Below are 6,000 nucleotides of genomic sequence, written 5' to 3'. Positions count from 1 at the left end.
CAAATTAGCTTCTAAATTATAGGTTCAGGAGCCTAAACTCATTTTTGGTGCAATATTCTTCTTTAATTTTTGAAAAATGTGCAATGTCACCCTTACCATTAACAAAAAATTAATTTTGATCATTTGTTATCAAAAAATGATAGAAAATGACACATATAGATAGATACAATGGCTCAAAAAATACAGAAAAGGACTATGAAAATTTTATTGATCATTTTCTATAATTTTTAAAGTCTTTTTTGTTATTTTTTTGGTCAAGTAACAATCTAAGCTAATTTTTATTAATGGTAAGAGAAATATTGCAGTGTTTTTTAAAGTTGAAAGGAAACATGGCACAAAAAAGGAGTTTAGGATCCTAGGTATAACACTCCTATAAAAAAAGACTAGGATTAATTAAAACTAATCCAAAATTTATGTAACTCTAAAACTAAACACTAAATTAAGACCAACCCAAGATCCTACCCCTAGAAAATCCATTTACAATACCGAATAAAAACATCCCATTGCAAAAGAGGGGCTTCCTTTGCAACGAGCAAACTTATTATGGACTACGTTCATAAGACACAAACCAATAAAAACAAATAAAGGAGTCACAATTCTAATTATTTACAACGGACACAAAAAAGACATTTGGCCAGAAATCACATGCATAAAAGTATGGGTAAATAATCATATATCGAGGTAAAACCAGCCTCATCACCACACACAAAAAATGAGTTATAACTCTCATATGAAAAATGTTAGAATAAGAGGGTGAGATATGAAATTTCAATAACCAAAGAGTAATTTAGTTTAAATAGACATACCATAATATAATATAATTTATTACAAGGGGTGCATGCTACCAAAGATACCATATATGGAAAATAATTCCAAATTAAAGTTCTCAATTTTTAATAATTATACAATAGCTTCAAAAAGGAGTTTCCAAACTTTATCCATTCATAATTCAACATAAAATCATTATGTACTGATTTACATCAATTTCCATCCTACCCTAACACCCTCCTTCTATAACCCACATGCTATAGTTTAGAGAGTGCCCTTATGATTAGCCTCTTTATGTAGTCCTTGGCTAGAGGTTCTTTACATTCTAGAGGGGGATCATTGAGTTGTATCTACATTTTACAATCTAGCCAACATGATTTAGTAAATACCTTTGTCTATTTTCTCTTTCCACATTCAGGCCAAGGATAATGGATAAGGAATAATAGGTATTATATGATGTAACCATAGCTCTTGCCAATCGTAGGAATAGGGACTTTAGGAGCTAGCAATTACCACATGGTAATAAATTATTATTAATATCCGTCAATTTATGACAATCACATTCCAATTCCATATAATAATAATAATCCAAAAACACAATATACTATCAACTATAATCAAAATTCATCATTTACCCAAAAGGATAAAATCCATCATCAATTATACAATAGGGGATATGACACTTCCTAAATATATTCCACAAATACCGGGTAGGGTGTACAAAGCTATTTATCAAAATATGATTCCAATATTCAATTCCAACTAAACAAACCATTTTTTTAGTCATCCTTTGAATCCAAGCAACTTTAACAAGCTCATACTTCTTAGAATTGTTCTAAAATGCCAAAACAATATTTACTTCAAGTACCATTTTTCAAACTTTCAAAATCATTTTCTAAATCTAGAATATCAACACCACAATATATATATATATATATATATTCAAAATCCATTTCTTTAAACCCATATTCATACCATAAACTCATGAATTCAGTATCAATGGTTCCATACTAGAAAAGAAGAATTTAATAAATATCACTAGAAACTCACGCACACGAAAAACTATCTATTGCATGCACATGCTGTAATATCCTAGGTTTTTGAATTAGGAAGTTTCAGTGTTTCCAAAGGTAAATTGATCAATATAGATAAATTATTGATTAATGAGGTTTATGGTAAACCAAACTGAAAATTAGAAGAGAGGAAAGGGTGAATGCAAGAGGAGCTTGCAACGGAAAGGAGTTTGTAGCTGCTAAGGATTGCTTCTAATGTGATTTTAGAGGCCTTACAAGCTTAGTATACATTAGGTAGGCTTTCCTTTCTTCTCCTTCTCCCTCTTTTATGTGAAAATTCTGACTTTTAGGGCTATGGATGTAATATCTTGAGTTTTAATTCCCTAATTAATTAAACATAATTAGGATAATTAAGTAAATTAAAGTAGTGTGTGGCCAAAGAGATCTAAAAATCATGTTTAATGCTATTTTAGCCCTAGTTATGGGTCCGATATTGAGGCGGACCACCCGGGCATCGAAAGAAGAAGAAAAGGAAGAGTTGAAGTTGATATGCCATAGGCCACAGTGCGTAGATCGTCTACCATAGTGCACAGCCATCTTTGAGTGACGGAGGACCTCTTTATGCCATCCACCGTGACGCGTTGTGCGTCCGCCGTGGTGTATAGCCATTTTTTATACTTTATCATATGCGAAATGACACAAAAAAAGAAATAAGAAAAAAGAGAGAAAGAAGAGGCACGCCAAAGCTCTGCTAGATATACTTGGGGACTACTTTGAGAGTATATTGAAGGCTATAAATACCCAAGATAAGTATCATACTCATTAATTTTCTCATTTCTTCCACATTTGAGAGTTTATAGTTAGGATTTGATAGTGGAAGAGTGATTTCAGTCCATATAGGTTATGGGTTCAAATTTATTGACTTAAATAGAGTTAATGGGGGTAGATTAGAGTATCTAAACTTAGATATAATGAGTTTTAGTGTCTTGGATAGTTGGGCACCATTAATGTCCAAAAATCCCATTTATTATAGGTGGTTAGAAGTGTGATGCCATTAATGGGGATTTAATAGTTCGTTAATGCTATTGGGGGCTAAAGGTAATTATTAAACCTAATGGTTAGGCTTTACCCCTTGTAAAGTGAAAGTTGGGCAATTTAGAAGTAGAGATTGAGTTCAAATGTTTGAGTTTGTTATGTTGATGGAATTCAACTTGGTTGATTGTAGTTTTGGCTCTTGGTCATCTATTAGAGTGGAAATTCAAACTTAAAAGCTAATTGATTGAGGAATAAACTTTTGACCTCTCAAAAGTTTGAGGTAATCGAGAGAAAACTCTGCTTTGAATAGTTGTATGTTAATTGAGTGTTAATTGATTATTGAATGAGAATGGTGAATGTTACATGCATGAAATTGATTGTTAAAATAAGAACTATATGTTAGTTTCATTGAGTACATGAAAAAGCTATTCTTGGCTTGAAAATGCTTATACTTTTAAAAGATAAATGTGATGATGTGTAGAGGTATTTGTGTGTTAGTGATAAAATGTATTTGAGAAAATGATAAGAATGCACATTTAGGTAGTGTAAGGTCATAAACCCAATGTGGTTGTTGTAATAGTGAGTAAAGGAAAGTGAAAAAGTAAACTCAAGTGAGTAATGATTATAGCATGACCAGTGGCGGGAGTTCGCTTAGAGATTTGGGAGTAGAGAAAATTCATATAATAATTAGGTTGCTCTTCGGTACACAGGGGCTATAGCCTTATTCCACTATTTGTCAAGGGACTATCCCATAGTTTGTTGAGAGACTAGAACCTAGCTATCTCCACTGGTTCAATGAGGAGAATAACATAGGGTATGAGACACCCCAGGGATTCGAGAATGAGGGAAGTCATGGTCCGAGAGTGAGTCCTGTGATCTTTGGTCGGTCACATCTCACGATTGGTGAGCTTAAGTAGTCCAATCACACAGATGGAGCCCTAATCAGTGTTATAGCCCACAGTTTTAGTCTGAGAAAATAAGAAGGATATAAGATTGGATGATCATTGCCTAAGTAAATATATAACGTGTCACATGTGCTGAGTGGTGGCAAGTCACAAAAGTATGGGTCTTGTCATATATTTGAGAATATGAAGACAATGCACCTAGTTATGTGAGTAAAGAAGCTATAGAGTAATAAATGATAAAATGTAATATATAGGGATATGTTTTATAAATTTGATCTCCTTGTGCATGTATTTTCTTTATAATTGATATATAACTGCATAAGGTAGGTTTAACCTTGGTTACTGAGTAGTAAACTCACTCCTCTTATTTAATGCTTTTCAGGCTCTAGCTCTAGTGTTGAGAGGAAGAACACTAATGAGGTAAGAAATTAGCATATTCCTACTGTATGCCTTTAGTTTAGCTTTAATTGTGTAATAGTATATGGCTTGCCAATTCTAGGATGCATATTACCTCACTTGCACTATTTTGGTTGTTAAAAATGTTAGAATTATATTTTAGGCCCTTAGCCACTGTGTATATTGACATATATATTTATGGGGCTAATGTAAGTGTATAAATGAAGATTTGAGCATGTTTGAATAATTTGAGTTAAATGCAATGGCAAATTACCTCCCTCTTTGTTTTTGGTAAATTGGGGTTAAGGAGTAAATTTTAGTTATACTGATATTTTGATGCTTATGACGTGTTGTACTGATAGTAGTTCTAGGTCCATTGAACATGGTCTAAGTGTTAGGAAAAGCTTTTGGCACTTGTTAAGGGTTTTAGATACCTATTTTGTGTAAAAGTGTTAAAAAGTGGTTAAAATATGTTTGATTGTCCAACTTCCTAGTGTGACTTGTTTTGAAAGTAAAATCTATGTCGTTAGTTAGTATAAGAAAAGAGCTTTCCATAGATACCTAAATCACATCATTCGGATGTCAGACAGAGAATCAAGGTAATTCAAAAGTTTCCCCAATTCTTCTATCAAATGACAGCAGAACCAATGAAATTTTGTGCAACACACCGTGGTGCGTGGCATAGAGAGCAATGCGCTGCAGCGCAGAGTGTGTCTGCTGCAGTGCATTACTCTGTATTTCAGTACATAATTTGTTTTCAATCGTTTTTGACTTCTTTCACTCCTTTGAGGTATCACATGCTTTTAAAACTTATTTTTACTCTGATATGAAAGATTTTGATCGATTTTAACTTATTTCTATTTAAAAAACTTGGGATCCTTTCCTTTTGGATTAAACCTTGGTAATCACTCTTCAAGCTAATCCCTCAATTACCATAAGCTTTATTTGTTAAGTGTGTTTAGTGGAGTAAGAACGTTACAATGGAGGCTTTGATCTTGATTCCTTTAGGTTTAGACCGTACCAAATCCATTGATTTATTTAAGGTCTTGGGGAGTTAAATCAAGCCTCTAATCTTAAGTTTATAAGTTTATGGTGATTTGAAATTTTGGTTGAAGTTTTGGATGAACTCTAGGCATAATTTGAAGGTTTTGAGATAATGTAGGGAATTAGCTAGTGATTTTGGTATGTTGAGATGTTTGATAAGATGGTTAGAGTGTTTGGAAATGGTTGGTATAGTTAGATAAGAAATTTAGGTGTTATAGATATTTAGAACCTAGTAAATTCAGGGTTATCTGAAGTAATAATTGATGATTGTCATTTGATTGTGTAGATTGAGAGTTGCTCGAGCTATCTCATGTATATAGAATGTGTGAATCTAACATTAAACCACAATAACCCTTTTGCGTGACAAAGGGTTGAGATAATGGAATAATTTATACTGATTGATTATATTGTTTAACTATTTGTGAGTAAATAAATATGTTTGTTTTCATATGTTTCAAAAGCTTAGCATGTTGCACAAGATGATTTCTTTGTGCATTAGGAACTACTTTTGAAATGATAAAGAATTTTAGATCCATATATGAAAAGTAATGATTTTTCATAAGTGTATGAAATGTGTAACAAAGTGAGCATGATCATATTAAGGGGTGGGAGTTCGCTCATAGGAAGGAGTAGTAAAAGTTCACATAGCCCGTATCTCCTTAGTGCTTAGTAAGTCATAGTGTTAGAGATTTTTTCCTTAGTATCCATACGGGATACAACATTGGAGAGTGACGCTCCTTAGCATCAATGATATAGTGTTAGAATAACGACACCCCAATTCGTGTGCGATAGGGAAAGACCATAGTCCAGAAGTGGGATAGGATATCTTTGGTCGAGTG

The sequence above is a fragment of the Prosopis cineraria genome, unplaced genomic scaffold, assembly GCF_029017545.1.
Source record: "Prosopis cineraria cultivar Desert tree isolate PC_DT_omini unplaced genomic scaffold, ASM2901754v1 PC4, whole genome shotgun sequence".
Taxonomy (NCBI): Eukaryota; Viridiplantae; Streptophyta; class Magnoliopsida; order Fabales; family Fabaceae; genus Prosopis; species Prosopis cineraria.
The sequence above is the reverse complement of the archived record's forward strand: the minus strand, read 5'-3'. Positions refer to the sequence as shown.